The following is an 18,604-nucleotide window of genomic DNA, read 5'->3' as shown; positions in this document are numbered from 1 at the left end:
CCAGGCTAAAAGCTAACCCCAAAGCTAACCCCAGTGATGCACCCCTTTAGCAAGGCTCCACCTCCTAAAGGCTTCACAACCTCTCCAAACAGCACCAACATCCAAGGACCTCACAAGGACATTTCTCATTCAAGAAACAACAAGGCCCTTCAACGCATGTTTTTGTGTTGTTTTTGTAAACCCACCTGCCCATATCTAAATAAGTTTCTGGCCTTATATCCCATTATTTCTCAATTCCTCAATAGCTATTCTCTACAGATAGTGTGGTAGTTGGAATATGCTGGGCCCATGGGAAGTGGCACTATTACGAGGTGTGGCCTCGTTGGAAGAAGTGTCTCTGTGTAGGAGGGCTTTGAGGTTTCCTAGTCCTCAAATTCTGCCCAGTGCAGAGTGGAGGACAATCTCCTCCTGGCTGCCTTCTAATCGGGTGTAGAAAGCTCCTTCTCCAGCACCATGTCTGCCCGGATGCTCCCACCATGAGGATAACGGACTGAACCTCTAAAACTGTAAGCCAACCCCAATAAAATGTTTTCATTCATAGGAGCTCCCTTGGTCATGGTGTCTGTTCACAGCAATAAAACCCTAGCTAAAACAGATGGTAACATTGATTCCCATCACCAAAAGAAAGCCACAAAGTCGGGCCGTTGAATAGATAGAAAACCACCTTCAAATCCCCACAGTTCAGATACATTTTGCCAAATGCTCCCTCCCACTTGCCTAGTGAGAGTCAGTTCTGAACTGTGGGCTGTGATCACTGTCAGATCTCCTGGGCTCCCTTCAGTCAGCAGCAGTTTTTCACACCTCCGACTTCTGGAAAGTACAGGGCAGATATTTTGTTACCTGACTCTCAAATTGAATCTGTCTGATGCTTGCTCGTTATGAGATCCAGGTTATGCACCTTTGTGGGAAATCAAAAAAGCCACACGACGTTCTCTTGCTGGCTTCTTATCAGGTGGCACACAATTCAGTTCCTCTCATTACTGGTGATGTTGGCTTTGATCTCTTGATTAAAGAGCCGCCTGACAGTTTTCCTCAGCTTCAAGTTATTCTTTTTCCTTGTGTTATTGATAAGCAAATCCGTCACCCCTCATCAGTCTTTCGGTTTGTTCATTAGCTTATTTCAGAATGGATGTGGAACTTCTGTCATTAATTGGTTGTAATGTGTTCCTAGCCGTATTTAGTTATATACGTAAACTCCTAGATCTAGCCATCAGAACATGTTTGAGTTGATTCTTGAGTTCCTATAAAATTTTTCTGTCATTCTCTTAGCATTTCCTCAATTTTGGCATTAGTGAGACACCAGATCACCCTGTACTTTTCTTACCAGCTCTGAGATTAGCCATTTCTCCAAAGAGCACCAGTGGAATGATGTTAGGAAGCCAAATCCTGAGACTTAAGTGTACTCCCGTGACTTCGATGATTCTTACCTGAGCTCTCGGTGGCAGAGCTTGAGAAGGTATTTATGTATATATGTGTGCACACACGTAACCACACTCGCAAATGCATGTTTGTTTTGTCATGTGTCTATATGTGTGCAAATGCACACATGTGCAGGTGGACACATGTGAAATACATATAGAAGTCAGAGGTCAAACCCAAGCAATGTGTACTTTGCTTTTTGAGGCAGGTTCTCTTGCTGGCCTGGAGTTCTGCAGGTATGGTAGAATGGCTGGCCAGTGGGCACAGGGACACAGTTATCACTGTCTCCCCTTTGAAGGATTCCAAGTTTGTGCCATCACACCTGGCTTTTTGAAAATGAGCTCTGAGAGTCAAACTCAAGCTCCCACTTTTGTACAGGAGGCATTTTACCAACTGACCCATCTCCCAGCTTACAAATGCACACACTTAACTTCATTTATTCTAAATGGTGTACCTCGAAAACCATGAGTTTGTACTAATACCACCAATTCCAAACCAATACCAGTGTGGATTCTAACTTCCCACAAGTCCATTCTCCTCCACTGTAAATTCCCTCAGTAGGGGGCCTCCTTGTCCATCCCTAACATTTTCTGAGCACTTCACTGTCTTCCCCAACATGAACACCTTGTCACCCTGCTATGGGCCTGAATGCCCTTCAGAGAATGAATAGTCTTCCCAGTCACATCATTCCCTACCTCAGGTTCAGAACACCTGTTCCGTCTCATCTCTCAGCCTTTGGACCAAATTTTTCAGGAAGAGGGAGAAGCAAAGAGGAGAATGGAAAGGGAAATAAGGAAGGGGAGAGAGAACAGGAAAATTCAGGGAATGCCTGGTGGACATATTGAAAAAACCATGGCAATGAGCTCTGAGCAGACCAGGAAGATGTGTTCTACAGGCTACACAGTGTGTGTGTGTGTGTGTGTGTGTGTGTGTGTGTGTGTGTGTGTGTGTATAAGAGAGACACAGAGTGCTTCTCTAATCTATCAGCTATAAGATATACATTTGTTTGATGAATTTATATTTTTTTCTATATGTACACAGAGTTTTTTTTTTTTTTTTTTTTTTGGTTCTTTTTTCCGGAGTTGGGGACTGAACCCAGGGCCTTGCGCTTCCTAGGCTCTACCACTGAGCTAAATCCCCAACCCCATGTACACAGAGTTTTAAGAAATAACAGAGATGAACTCTATACGTCCTTACTAGGCTATTGATGTTGGTGAACTGATATTTAGATCATTTCTGTTGGCACACAGTTCCTCATGAGTAGGCTTTCACAGCTACACCCAACGCTTTGTGTTCCCAGCACTTTCTTCAGCCCTGGCAACCAAAACCTGTCCTCCATTGCTAAAATCCCACCAATTCTAGAATTCTGCACTCTGCAACTTTGGGGTGAGCTTTTTCTCTCCGTGTCATTCATCTGCGATCTCTCCAGGTGGAGCATTTACCAGGTCTTCGCTCCTTCCACTCTTGTGGGTCAGAGTGTAATTTACAGTGTGGGTAGACTGTTTATTTACCAGTTAATGGACATCTATGTTGGTTTCAGTTGGTGTCTAAAACTGATATTTCCATCCACAGTTTTATATACAGTTTTTGTATAAGTGCTGATTTTCCAGGGCGTAATGCCCAGAAACGCAGCCATTGACTAGGAGAGATTTAATTTCACTGAAGCGTCACCAGCATGGGCTGTTGCTACTTTCTAAAACAGTAGCCATTGTGCTAACTTTGTACTGCCATTGCAGCGCAGGCAAGCACTTCCTTTCCCTAGGGGCCGGTGTGACCTTTAACATCTTTTATGTACTGGTGGTTTCTTTTATAAACTATCTCTTTATTTCTTTTGTCCAGCTTTTAAAGATAGATAGTTTGTGTTTTCTTTTCCTTTTGTTTAACATTTTCCTGTAATGTTCTGAAAGTTCTCAGCACAGTCATCTTCTGTGGTATCTGGTTGCAGATATTTTCTCCCAGTCTATAGCTTGCCTTTCAATCTCTTTAACAAGGTTATTCAGAAGTGAGGGGGAGAGCTTAAATTTTAATGAAATCAATTTTTTTCACTTTCACAGATTATGCTATTGACTGAGTCAAATACTTCTTTCCCGCCGCTAAATCCTAAAGATTTCTACTCTAAGTGTATTTGTAAGTCTTACAAGTTTTGCATTTCACATTTAAGTCTGTGATCCCCTTTGAAGTAATTTATACATAAGATTTGGGGCTAAATTAGGGTGTGTTTTGCTCTCGCATGTCTGCTTGCTGCAGCAGTGTCCACAGAAAAGGCTTTCCTTTATTCACTGGATGCTTTGCATTCTAGTCATCCATCATCTGAAGCTATAGTGTATACACCCGTGTGGTGGTTTGTATATGCTCAGCCCAGGGAGTGGTACTATTAGGAGGTGTGGCCTTCTTGGAGTAGGTGTGGCCTTGTGTGAGTAGGAGTGTCATTGTGGGCATGGGCTTTAAGACCTTCATCCTACTTGGCTGGAAGCCAGCCTTCCAAACTAGAGGTGCAACTCTCAGCTCCTCCAGCCCCACATCTGCCTGGACCCTACCATGCTCCCACCTTGATGGTGCTAGACTGAACCTCTGACCTTGTAATTCAGTCCCAATTAAATGTTATCCTTATGAGTTCCATTTGGTCACAGCAGTAAAACCCTAGCCAAGACAACCTGTTTCTCAACACTTGGGAGGCTGAGGCAGAAGAATCGGGTGTTCAAAGCCAGCCTGAGACTCACAGTGACATCCTATCTTTAGAAGTAGCACAGATCAGTTTGGTGGGCTCTTGTGGCTCTATTTACGGTTCTCCATTCTGTCCCATCCTTTACACAGTGACCTCACCCCCTATGCTGCTGTCTTCTTTGTTATAACTACAGAGTTGGAAATTGGTTTCTTTCCATTTTCTCCCTTTCCAAAATTGTTCTAGCTATCCCAGTTTCTTGCCTTTCCAGAAAAAGGTTTTTTTTTTTTATAGTTTATTAAAAAGTTTCTCTATGAGTTTGATAAATATTGAACTAAAGCCATGTGGCCCTTGACCATAGTAGGTTTTTCCATTCACTGGGGTTTTTTTCAAATATTAATTGATGCCACCAATGTCTTATTCATGTTTGTTAGATCTATACCTATGTATCCATTTTTTTTGTTTTTAAAATTATAAGTGATATCACACATTTAATTTCAGTGCCCATGTGTCTGTTGCCAACAGATAGATGCAGCTGGCTTTTGTATATTTATCTTATATCCTGCAGTTTTTGTAAAATTGCCTCTTATTTCTATGTGGGTTTTAAACTTTTTTTTTAAGATTTATTCATTTATTATATATAAGTACACTGTCACTGTCTTCAGACACCAGAAGAGGGCATCAGATCTCTTTACAGATGGTTGTGAGCCACCATGTGGTTGCTGGGAATTGAACTCAGGACCTCTGGAAGAATAGTCGGGTGCTCTTAACCACTGAGCCATCTCTCCAGCCCGGTTTTAAACATTCTTGAGAGCTTTCTATCTACACAATCCTGTTCTCTGAAAATGGAGATGCTCTTGTTCCTTCCTTTCAAAACCTTATTTCCTTTTCTTGCTTTCTTACCAGTCCCACATTCCAATACTATGTTGGTCGAGCATGGTGGAAGGAAAACCTAGTGCTTTGTCCCCTGCCTCAGGAGAAGGTATGCAATGTTTTAGCATTTTATACAGTGTTAGCTCAGGTTTGTTTGTTCTTAGTCCCACCTGTGTGTGTGTGTGTGTGTGTGTGTGTGTGTGTGTTTGCCACCTTTGTGTGTATGACTTCAAAGGCCAGAAGAAGATATTGGATTGTCTGACACTGGAATTATAGACAATTGTAAAGCATTAAACCTGGGTGCTAGAACCCATTTCAGATCCTCTGGAAGACTAGCAAATGCTCTTAAATGCTAAGCTATCTCTCTAGATGCTAGGGTTTTTCTTGTAGATGACCTTTTATAAAGTTGAGAAACTTTCATTCTATTCTGGTCTGGTCCAGTCTAGTCTATTCTTCTTGTTGAGATCAGTTATCATCAAGAAGTGTTGAATTGTGCCAAGCGCTTCTTCTCTAATTGATATGTTTATGTGAGCCTTCTCTTCAGGCTGTTAGTGGAATGGATTGCTCTGATTGTCTTTCGAATACTGAACCAGCCTCAGATTCATAAAATAAATCATACTTAGTAATGGCACATAATTCTTATGAGCTGCTAAATTCTATTTGCTACTATTTTGTTAAAGATTTTAAATCTATATTAATGAAAAATATCTATCTAAAGGTTTTTCTTTTCCTTTTTGGTGTCTTTTATATTTTGATATCAGGAAAAGTTGAGCTTCAGAAAATGACTTGGTAGGAGGTCCTTTTTAAAATTCCATTTTCTGGAAAACATGTTTGGAGACGGAGTTGGTACTTTTAACATTACACACCATTGCTTCCTGTATGGGTAATTTACTTTGGATGAAATTGAATTTTCCAATTTTAATGTAACTCTTCCTTTTTACTGATATTTGAATGATTTGTATTTGTATATTCCTACTTTCTACTCCATTTAATATTTAAACTACATTTCTCATAGAACACGAGAAGTTGAGTCATTTTTTTTATTTTATTTTATTTTGCCAACTTCCTTCTTTTAGTTGTTAAATTTAGGCTGTATACATTTAACATAACTACTTGTGTGTTAAAATCGGCTTCCATTTTATTTTGCTTTTTAAGGGTTTTATTTTAGTTGTAATGATATGTGAATGTCTGTGTGTGAGTTTGTGCTCGTTGAGCACTTGTTTTTCTGCTCCCTTCAGACTGGCGCCCGTACTCAGGAGAGGTCAGGTGAAATCTTAATCAAAAGATAAGGCTAGAGCCTGTGATTGGGCAGTGGAAGGAAAGGCAGAGAGGAAAGTTTTAGACAGGGGAAAGGCGGAGACAGCGAGAGAGATGAGAAACAAGGAACCGGAAGAACGAGCTGACCCACGTGGTCTGGAGAAGCCACAAGAAGCTAGGGATTCCATAGATGGACAATAAAATGACGTAGGGTATGTTTGTCCAATGTAGGTGTGTAGCTTATATTTATATCAATTGAGTTTTGTGTTCTTTGTGCTTTGGGATTGGAGATTTACCGCTATAAATCTGATTGTTACAAGTCTTTAGTGCTACCATTTTATGGGGCTAAGGGAATTTGAGCGAGCAATAGCTGGCTTTCTGCAGGCTAGCACAGGGGTGATGGTCTGTCTGGGAAGATCAGAGCGGCTTAGCAGCATCTGGCCAAGGGAACCAGGCAAGGCCGCTGCCGCGGGTGGGAAGACCGCCGGTGTAGAGTCGGTTTAATGAGTTTTTTCCTTTTTTTTTTTTTAACTACAAGTACAGATGCTCATGAGAGCCAAAAAGGGTGTCAGATCCCCTAGAGCCTGAGTTACAGGAGCTTGTGAGGCCCCTGATAGATGTGGTGCTGAGAACTGAACTCAGGTCCTCTCTAGAGCAGTCAGTGCTCTTATGGGCTGAGCCATCTCTCCAGCCCCTCACTTTAGTTTTTGTTATTATTTTCTGCTGGTTCCTTCTGGTATTTTTATATTATTGATTCTTTCTGTTTTTCTTATTGCCGTTCTATGGGTTAGTTGGACATGTTTTACATTTTTAGAAGTTTTGGAATGTGACTATGTAGATTTTTAGTGGTTATTTTAGTTGTCACATAGTATATTAACTCCTCAGTTTACTGATGCCACCATTTTACCAATTTCAATGAGTATATCAACCTCATCTTTATTTAGATTTGTGTCCTTTGTTTAATATAATTGTCTTGGGTATTTCCTCTGCATAGATTTATATACACCAGACAACGCTACTATTTTGGCCTTATCCAGGAAATGTAATTTAGAAAACTCAAGGAGAAAAGTCTAATATATATATATATATTACATATAAATATAATGTATAATTTTATCCATATATAATATATGATATATGACATTCTATTATATTGTTTATTTTATATATAGAATGCTAAACTATGCATATATACATAAATACACACATACATTCATACCTATTGCTGAACATGGTTTTTTCCCTCTTCTTGATGTTCTAATCTTTCTGGTATCATTGCCTTTTTGTTGGGAGACATCCTGAATCGGTTTGTTTCATAATGTCCAACTTTACTTAGCAAAAGAAATCAGGAAAAATGTGTTCACTTCATGCTGGTGCAGATGGACGCTTTAAGAGTTACACTGTAACACTGTAACACTGTTTGTCAACTGCCATTGGTCAGACTGCCGTCACGCATACCATAACAAACATAGATGTTTATGTCTCCTCAGGCACCCCTGTGATCAGAGGGCTTTGCTTTCATTTTTGTGTTTGTGTTTTGAGACAGGGTCTCACTGTGTAGCACTGGCTGTCCTGGAGCTCACTGTGTACTGAACTCACAAAGATCCACCTGCCTCTACCTCCTAAGGACTGCACTTAAAGACATGTGCCACCACGTCCAGCTGGCCATAAGTTTTTACAGTGGAGGACAGGATCTTATGTATCCCAGGCTAGCCTTACACTTACTATGATAAGGATAGTCTCAAATGTCTGATCCTCCTGCCTCCTCAGGAGTGCTAGGATTGAGGGCAGGTGTACGCTACCACACCCAGTTTATTTGATACCCGTCCAGGGCTTTCTGAGTGCTAGAATGGATTTTACCAACTGAGCTGCGTCTCTAGCTCCTATAATTTGGCATTTTTACTGGGTAAAGTACATGGCATGATCAAAGCATAAGTTTTTTTGGAGAGAGAAAATGATGGGCACACCAGATTGTCTTACAGAGACTTGAAGGAAGGAATATTTCTCTTGGGTTAGAGGGAGATGCTCAGAGGAGCTTAGAGGAGAGAAGGAAATAGAAATGATTAAATGTCATCTGCATAGTCTTCCATGAACTCCAAACAATTCGCCAGAGAATCTGGGTTTTATGTGTGTGGGTTCATGAATAAATCAATGCCATTTCTTAATGTCCTTCTTTCTTTTTCCTAGCAGTGCAGAGGATGATACGTTTGCATGATTATAAAGATTTATTTTTAATTTTGTATACACATGTGTATCTGTATGTGGTTATGTGCATCTGAATCCCGATTGGGAGTCAAAACTGGATTCTCTGAAAGAGCTGCAGCCCTCTCAACCACCCGTCTAGCATTCTAGGGCCCAGTGATAATATATCTTATGATACATTAAATTTATTTTATTACTTTGTGTTTGTAATATATCCCTGGGATCTTGGTAATTTTCATTTCCATTACTGTACATGTCTCACAACACATCTCCCTTTTAAGATATTTATTTTTACCTTGTATGTATAGGTGTTTTACCTGCCTGATGTCTATGTGCCACATCTGTGTGTGCTGCTCTCTGAGGGTAGAAAGGGCATTGGGTCCCTGGAACTGAAGTCATAGTCTGTCATGAACTGTCACTTGAATGCTGTGACTCAAACCAAGGTCTTCTGGAAGAGCAGTGTTCTTAGCTGATGAACCATCTTTCTAGGCTCCAACATTTATCCTCCTAACAAATTTCAGTGTGCAATCAGTAGCTTAAAGTATGCCCACTCGCTAACAACTGTTACAGCTCTCTGACTCCAGGACTTCCCGTCATCCTGAGGAGAACTCGGTGTCCACTAAAGAGTAGCTCCTGATTCTGTCCTTGTAGCCTTTAGAACTATTTAGAGAGCGCATAAAGCTGAGATTATGTAATATTTATTGTGATGTAACTGCCTTATTTCCCTTAGCTTATCTTCAGGGCTCATTCATGTTATATAACATGTGTCTTCTTCTTAAGATTGAATGACATTCCGCTATATGTGCAGACCACGTATGTGCAGGCCTCATTGCCAGTCACTTATTGGGTGGCTTTTGCCTTTTAGTTATTGTGCATTGTGCTGCTGTGAGCGTGTGTGTGCAAATACCTGTTATAGTCCATGCTTTGAAGTAGGATTGCTGGATCACATCAACTGAGATTGAGTGAAATCTAGTACTTGAAAATAACCAGTTGGCCAGTAGTGGCTCAGGCCTCTAATCCCAGCACTAGAGGAGAGGCAGGCAGAGTTCTTAAAGTCCAGGGCCAGCCTGGTCTACTAAGCAAGTGCCAGAACATCCAGGACTGCACAGAGAAGCCCAGTCTGGAAATAACAAACAAAAACCAGCCAGCCGAACAAAAATAAAAAAACTACCCCAGAGGGTTACAAATGAATTCACGTGCTTGGGACACTTAAAACACTGCATTCTCTACAGTAGCTTCCCTGTGAATGCTAATTTTATTATTACGTAGCAAGAGACATTTTTCTGGACCTTAGAAGAGGGTCAAGAGATACAGAAGACAAATTCAGTAGTGTCTTAAATGCACCAATGGCCATGGAAGCCCAGGGATAGATAAGATTCTTCCAGAAAAGAGAATGAGAACCAGGACAGGAGACAGAGTCCAAGAAGAGAAGACAGAACTGGCCTTGGAGGTGGGGTGCTGTCCAGATCATAGCAAAGTTCCAGAGAGTAGCGATCTGGGGAGGCAGAGACCTACACTGGTGGCCATTACAAGTTAAGGAAGCATGGCGTGATGGAAGGAAGGGAACAAACAGGAAGTCCCTCGGAGTCAGGATTACTTGACATCTGGAGGACTGTGGCAGGTAAACACGGGGAGAGGTCGCAGCACAATGACGTCATCAACAAATGAATCTGCAAAGCCCTGGGAGGTTTATGGACATAGTAGACTAAACACGTTGCAGTGAGGAAACGGCCTCGCCCAGAGTCTTCATTCTGATGCTAAGTAAGTTTCCTGTTAATGTTATCTCGATGGAGAACCATGGATTAAACTGAATAAATATTTCTACATAACTGGTTTGGACAGTTCAAAAATCCATATAATGAATGTCTTGAATTATTCCCTGTATTAATGTGGAATTCAACAAATATTCCAATAGCTCAAAGAAATCAACAGCCAGATTTGCCTGGTTGGAAGGATCTATTTACATATAAATAATAATACCAGATAGCAGCTTGACTTTATGACTGATATTTAGTTACCCAGAATAACATACAGATAGCTTTTTAAGGTCTAGGACCGTTCAATACTTTTATAATGCCGCTTTCCCTTTTTGCAAAACAAAACAATTCTAGGCCAGCAGATAGGTAATAAGTCAGTTAGACATGTCGTAAATTAACGCCAAACAGCAAAGTCAAATACTCAAACTCAACTTTAGAAATGATCTCTTGGCTCAGACATCAATAAATGGAGAAACGGCAGCAGGTTAATCCTTCACTTGTTGCAGGCCAAGGATAGAGATGCGGTCCTGATTATTCCCGGAAGCATGAAAAAAAAGATGCTTGAGTCAAGTATTCATAATAAATAAAGAAGTGGCGAGGGCCTGGTCATCAGAATGGGAACAAATTAAATTACAGTGTGAGGACCGGAGCAATAATTTAAAGAAATCCATTATTGATGAGAATAATCACAACCACTCAATGCGTACCCAGTGCTGGAGAAGGAGGGTGAGGCAGCTGTCATGCCTAAACCCTCTTCACAAGACAGCACTGGTGTAGGAGAGGCCAAACTCCTGAGGGCTCCAGCTATTAGATGCCTTTAGCACCACGAGAAAGATGGTCAAAAAGAGAGATTTTTTTGCCTCACCAGGAAGTGTCATCGGAAATAAAAATCAAATGTGGCACCCAATGTAATAAACGATGAGGCAAGGAGAGCCATTAAAGTCACATATTTTACACATTATAGGAACGGCCTAGGGGTAGGGAGCGTTCCTCCTGCAAGAGTCATAGAGGAGCCGCTAAAAAATAATTATCTACCATGTGGAAATGAAAACACTTTTACTAAGAATTTCTTTTTTGAAAGATGAAAAGGCAAAGGAATCATCAACTCTGGAGCTTTTAAAGCAATATTGAACTCAATAAATATGAGTAATAAGACTAATGTTTTAGACTGCCTGCTTTATGGTCAGTTTGAGGAAAGAAGACGGAGAAGGCTGAAGGCAGGGAGACAAGGAGAGAAAATGGGTTTCTTCCATCAGCTGAGGCTCCACATACCTGTTCAGCCCCTCACATCTGTTCCTGACCCACCTACAGACAGCCTGAACACACCATACCACACCACACCACAGAGAGAGAGAGGAGAGAGAGAGAGAGAGAGAGAGAGAGAGAGAGAGAGAGAGAGAGAGAGAGAGAGAGAGAGGGAGAGAGAGAGGGAGAGAGAGAGGAGAGAGAGAGGAGAGAGAGAGAGGAGAGAGAGAGAGGAGAGAGAGAGAGGAGAGAGAGAGGAGAGAGAGGAGAGAGGAGAGAGAGAGAGGAGAGAGAGGGAGAGAGAGAGGAGAGAAAGAGGAGAGAGAGAGAGAAGAGAGAAAGAGGAGAGAGAGAGAGGAGAGAGAGAGGAGAGAGAGAGGGGAGAGAGAGAGGAGAGAGAGAGAGGGAAAGAGAGAGAGAGAGGAGAGAGAGAGAGGAGAGGAGAGAGAGAGAGAGGAGAGAGAGGAGAGAGAGAGAGGAGAGAGAGGAGAGAGAGAGGAGAGAGAGAGAGGAGAGAGAGGAGAGAGAGAGGAGAGAGAGAGAGGAGAGAGAGGGAGAGAGAGAGGAGAGAAAGAGGAGAGAGAGAGAGGAGAGAGAGAGGAGAGAGAGAGGAGAGAGAGAGGAGAGAGAGAGAGGAGAGAGAGAGAGGGAAAGAGAGAGAGAGAGGAGAGAGAGAGAGGAGAGGAGAGAGAGAGAGAGAGAGAGAGAGAGAGAGAGAGAGAGAGAGAGAGAGAGAGAGAGAGAGAGAGAGAGAGAGAGAGAGAGAGAGAGAGAGAGAGAACTACCTGGCAGCTCACCACATTAGTGCTTCCAGACTCCTTAGTAGTCTTTGGTTCTGGGAGTTCTCTCAACACAAGCTTCTAGTGAATGGCACTATCTTTTATTTTCCTGAGGAATTCGAAGCAATTAAGCATCAGTGGTCCTCATCTAATCCTGCCTTCTGTGTACTTCACCTCTTCCTCAAGCCTCCCTTTCTCTTGCACTATTTCAAGTATCATGGTAGCCACTCCCATGCTCAAGCCTGTCCCTTCCACCTTCGTCAAGGTGCGTTCCCCTACAGCCCTAACCAGTCACCCTGTTCTTCTCCTTCTAAACTTTAACTGTGAAACAGAAGCAAGCTGCTTGTTCATCTTTTGAAGCCTGACACCCAGTGTGACTGACAGTTTTAAGAGATGTGGCTTGGCCACATGGATGAGCTTCATGCCCGGTACAAGTGAAGGGGGCTGGCTTGCCTTCTCTCCATGTGAGAACACAGCAGAGCCGCCACCTAGAAAACAGTGAAACCCTAGCTCAGTCTTAACCTCTGCTGGCAACTTGGTCTAAGACTTCCCAGTGCCCAGAAGTGTGAACGATAAACTCACGTTGTTTATAAATGCCCCAGCATAAGGTATTTTGCGACGGCATTCTGAAGGGACTAAGATACGATAAATTTTTTAAAAAATTACATTTTGAAATTTTAAAATGTTCTCTCATAATTTCCTCTAAACCCTCACAATCCACCTATGAAACAGATGTAAATAGTTCCCCCTTGTTATATGTTGGGGCATCTTTTGGATATATGCCCAAAAGAGGTGTAGCTGGGTCCTCAGGTAGTTCAATGTCCAATTTTCTGAGGAACCAACAGACTGATTTCCAGAATGGTTGTACCAGTCTGCAATCCCACCAACAATGGAGGAGTGTTCCTCTTTCTCCGCATCCTCGCCAGCATTTGCTGTCACCTGAGTTTTTGATCTTAGCCATTCTCACTGGTATAATGTGAAATCTCAGGGTTGTTTTGATTTGCATTTCCCTTATGACTAAAGATGTTGAACATTTCTTTAGGTGTTTCTCAGCCATTCGGCATTCCTCAGCTGTGAATTGTTTGTTTAGCTCTGAACCCCATTTTTAATAGGGTTATTTGTCTCCCTGCGGTCTAACTTCTTGAGTTCTTTGTATATTTTAGATATAAGCCCTCTATTTGTTGTAGGATTGGTAAAGATCTTTTCCCAATCTGTTGTTTGCCATTTTGTCCTAACCACAGTGTCCTTTCCTTACAGAAGTTTTGCAGTTTTATGAGATCCCATTTGTCGATTCTGGATCTTAGAGCATAAGTCATTGGTGTCTTGTTCAGGAAATTTTCTCCAGTGCCCATGTGCTTGAGATGCTTCCCCACTTTTTCTTCTATTAGTTTGAGTATATCTGGTTTGATGTGGAGGTCCTTGATCCACTTGGACTTAAGCTTTGTGCAGGGTGATAAGTATGGATTGATGCATTCTTCTACATGTTGCCCTCCAGTTGAACCAGCACCATTTGCTGAAAATGCTATCTTTTTTCCATTGGATGGTTTTGGCTCCTTTGTCAAAAATCAAGTGACCATAGGTGTGTGGGTTCATTTCTGGCTCTTGAATTCTATTCCACTGGTCTGTCTCTGTACCAATACCATGCAGTTTTTATCACTATTGCTCTGTAATACTGCTTGAGTTCAGGGATAGTGATTCCCCTAGAAGTCCTTTTATTGTTGAGGACAGTTTTAGCTATCCTGGGTTTTTTGTTATTCCAGATGAATTTGCAAATTGTTCTGCCTAACTCTCTGAAGAATTGGATTGGTATTTTGATGGGGATTGCATTGAATCTGTAGATTGCTTTTGGTAAAATGGCCATTTTTACTATATTAATCCTGCCAATCCATGAGCATGGGAGATCTTTCCATCTTCTGAGGTCTTCTTCAATTTCTTTCTTCAGAGGCTTGAAGTTCTTATCATACAGATCTTTCACTTGCTTGGTTAGAGTCACACCGAGGTATTTTATATTATTTGGGACTATTATGAAGGGTGTTGTTTCCCTAATTGCTTTCTCGGCGTGTTTCTCTTTTGTGTAGAGGAAGGCTACTGATTTATTTGAGTTAATTTTATACCCAGCCCCTTTGCTGAAGTTGTTTATCAGCTTTAGTATTCTCTGGTGGAACTTTAGGGATCACTTAAATATACTATCATATCATCTGCAAATAGTGATATTTTAACTTCTTCTTTTCCAATCTGTATCCCCTTGACCTCCTTTTGTTGTCTGATTGCTCTGGCTAGAACTTCAAGAACTATATTGAATAAGTAGGGAGAGAGTGGGCAGCCTGGATGCTTCACTATGTTCATAGCAGCCTTATTTATAATAGCCAGAAGCTGGGAAGAACCCAGATGCCCTTCAACAGAGGAATGGATATAGAAAATGTGGTACATCTACACAATGGAATATTACTCAGCTATCAAAAACAATGACTTTATGAAATTCATAGGCAAATGGTTGGAACTGGAAAATATCATCCTGAGTGAGCTAACCCAATCACAGAAAAACACACATGGTATGCACTCGTTGATAAGTGTCTATTAGCCCAAATGCTTGAATTGCCCTAGATGAACAGAACACATGAAACTCAAGAAGGATGACCAAAATGCGAATGCTTCACTCCTTTAAAAGGGGAACAAGAATACCCTTGGCAGGGAAGAGAGAGGCAAAGTTTAGAACAGAGGCAGAAGGAACACCCATTCAGAGCCTGCCCCACATGTGGCCCATACATATACAGCCACCCAATTAGACAAGATGATTGAAGCAAAGAAGTGCAGGCCGACAGGAGCCGGATATAGATCGCTCCCGAGAGACACAGCCAGAATACAGCAAACACAGAGGCGTATGCCAGCAGCAAACCACTGAACTGAGAACAGGACCCCCCGTTGAAGGAATCAGAGAAAGGACTCGAAGAGCTTGAAGGGGCTCGAGACCCCTTATGAACAACAATGCCAAGCAACCAGAGCTTCCAGGGACTAAGCCACTACCCAAAGACTATACATGGACTGACCCTGGACTCTGACCTCATAGGTAGCAATGAATATCCTAGTAAGAGCACCAGTGGAAGGGGAAGCCCTTGGTCCTGCCAAGACTGAACCCGCAGTGAACGTGATTGTTGGGGGAGGGCGGCAATGGGGGGAGGATGGGGAGGGGAACACCCATAAAGAAGGGGAGGGGGAGGGGTTAAGGGATGTTGGACCGGAAACCGGGAAGAGGAATAACAATAGAAATGTAAATAAGAAATACTCAAGTTAATAAAGATAAAAAAAATTAAAAAAAAAGAAATGAAAATTTAAAATAGTTCCCCCTTTTGACTTTCGGGGTGAAGCGTGCCAGCAGTGCTTGCACAGTAGAGGACTCGGTGGAACCTGCAGTTCCAAGCCCTGAACCCTGGGCTGACACCTCCTGGTAATCACTATGTGGGAACTTCCCACACACAGAAATACTTCCCCAGCTGGGTTGGAGGATGCTTCGATGCTCAGTGTCACTGCCCTCCCAAGGTTGAGAAGTTGGGTCACCTCCCGCCAGGGGTGGCATCGTGGATGAACCATCCCGGGAGCGATGACCTGACTGAGCATTGTAGGGTGGCCGGCTTTCCCTGTGCTGCCTGGCTTTTAGCATCCCCAGTCCTGAACAAAGCAATGGCCAGAGCTCTAAGAAAACACTGACCCTCAGCTCTGCCTACGCCTATCAAGGCTGCCGTCCACTCCACCTTTTATCACTTTGTGTCACCAAGTCCCTCCACACATACTTGTTGAGTCCTTACTAAAGTCGGGAGCCACATAGTAGGTGCTGGTATGCAAGGATGGACAATAAATGTCCCTACTCTCAAATTGCTCACTGTCACGTGGGGAAGATCATATATACTCAGATGAGCACAGTGCAAAGTAAAAAATCATTTCAAAAACTAAACTAAGTCATCCTCTTACCTCCACACATGCTCCATGTAAACAACTGAATGTGTGCAAATGCATGTGTGTAGACTTCTTACACACACACACACACACACACACACACACACGCACGCACGCATGCATGCATACACTTAGTTTTGTGTTTCATTCTCCTTTGGGGTGGGGAGAGTCAGGGCACTCCCATGTGGTGGTCAGGGCACAACACTGCCAAGTCAGTTCTCTCCTTTCACCTTTACGTGGGTTCCAGGGATCGAACTCACATTGTCAGGTTCGTGCAACCAGTGCCTTTACCCACTGTGTCATCCAACTGCTCAAAATGACTCAATTTAAACAAGTACACACAACTTGAATCTTGTAAGGAAGGAATGGCGTCTCTAGAAGAAGAGGGCAACCACCAGAATCTAGGGTAAAGGCAATGACCAGTTTATTAGTCAGGAGTCTCTAGAATCACAGAACTCATGGGTAGTCTCTATATAGTAAGGGAATTTGTTATGATGACTTAAAGTCTGTAGTCCAACTCCCCAACAATGGCCAGCAGCAACTGTGAATGAAAGTCCAAGGATCTTATAGTTACTCAGTCCCACAAGGCAAGGAGACAAAGAAGAGAGTCTTCTTCTCCCAATGTCCTTGTAGGTTTCCAGCAGAAAGTGTGGCCCAGATTTAAGGTGTGTACCACTACTCCTGGATCTGGGACTTGCTTTGTCCAGATGACCTTGAACTCAGACATCTCCTTGCCTTAGTTTCCTGGGATTCATAGCCACTTTGCCTCAAGACCTCCATGCCAAAATCCAGGTCAGAAGCTTGTATCTCCCAGCCTCAAGATCACAGGTGAGCCTTCCAATTCTGGATAGTGGTTCATTCCAGATATCGTCAAGTTGACAACCAGGAATAGTCATTACAACCAGTGTAAACAGGAAGCTAAGCTATTGGATTGGTGCCTAGATGCAAAAAGACAGCAATGCAGGTAGGACATCAGGTGAGGGAGGAGTAGAGGAAAGATGCAGTCAACCTTCTGACATTAGCAACGCCAGAGGACTTGTACTTCCCATCATAAACCAGTGACTGGAACTTATTGTTTCCACCCTGGCTACTAGGATGGAAAGACAGCAGAATAAATGAGTCAACATCACAGGATGGACAAGTGGCACCTGGTAGGACCAGAAGGCACTTTCTCCATAGAGATGAGCCCCAAAAGAGACTCAAAACGGTGGGTAGCATTTCTGGACTCTAGCTTTCAAAAGCAATCCAGAGCACAGCTCAAAACTCACCAGGACTAGGAAGCAAAGATCATGAGAAAAACCCTTCCCCCTCAGAACACAATCACACTTGGTACCCCAAATTTGAATTTTGGTCCATGGACGACTTCTTCAGAAGAGTGTGTGTATATGTGTAACTCTAACCAAGCATGTGAAAGACCTGTATGACAAGAATAATTCTCAAATTCATTTGGAAAAACAAAAATCCCAGGATAGCTAAAACAGTCCTGCACAATAAAAGAACTTCTGGGGGTTTTACCATCCCAGATTTCAAGCTGCATGACAGAGCAATAGTAACAAAAACTACATGGTATCAGCAAAAACCAGAGAGGTTTCAATGGGATCAAATCAAAGAAGACAAAACCACACAATGGAAAAAAGAAAGCGTCTTCAACAAATGGTGCTGGTCTAATTGGATGTCTTTGTGTAGAAGAATGCAAATAGATCCATATTTATCACCCTGCACAAAACTCAAGTTCAAGTGAATCAGGGGCCTCAGCATAAAACTGGATACACTAAATCTCATAGAACAGAAAGTGGGAAATACCCTTGAACTCATTGGTACAGGAGACAAGTTCCTGAACAGAAAACCAATGGCTCAGGCCCTAAGATCAAAAATTAATAAATGGGACCTCGTGAAACTGAAAAGCTTCTGTAAGGCAAAGGATACCATCAATAGAACAAAATGGTTGCTTACAGATTGGGAAAGGATCTTCACTTACCCTACATCTGACAGAGGACTAATATCCAAAATATAAAAAGAACTCAAGAAGTTAGACATTGACAAAACAAATAACATAATTTAAAAATGGGGTATGGTGCTAAACAGAGAATTCTCAGTAGAGGAATCTAAAATGGGTGAGAAGAACTTACAGAAATGTTCAAAATCTTTAGTCATCGGGGAAATGTAAATCAAAATGACTCTGGGATTCCACCTCACACCAATCAGAATGGCTAGTATCGAGAACTTAAGCAACAGCAGATGCTGGCAAGGATGTGGAGAAAGGAACACTCCTCCATTGCTGCCTGGAAATGCAAACTTGTACAACCACTCTGGAAATCGATCTGCCAGTTTCTCAGAAAACTGGAAACAGTTCTACCTCAATACCTAGTTATACCAGTCCTGGGCATGTGCCCAAAAGATACCCCACCAGGCCACAAAGACACTTGCTCCACTATGTTCATAGCGGCTTTATTTGTAAC

This window comes from Rattus norvegicus, chromosome 19, assembly GCF_021556685.1.
Source record: "Rattus norvegicus strain SHRSP/BbbUtx chromosome 19, alternate assembly SHRSP_T2T, whole genome shotgun sequence".
NCBI classification, from domain to species: domain Eukaryota; kingdom Metazoa; phylum Chordata; class Mammalia; order Rodentia; family Muridae; genus Rattus; species Rattus norvegicus.
This window is presented reverse-complemented; position numbering follows the sequence as displayed.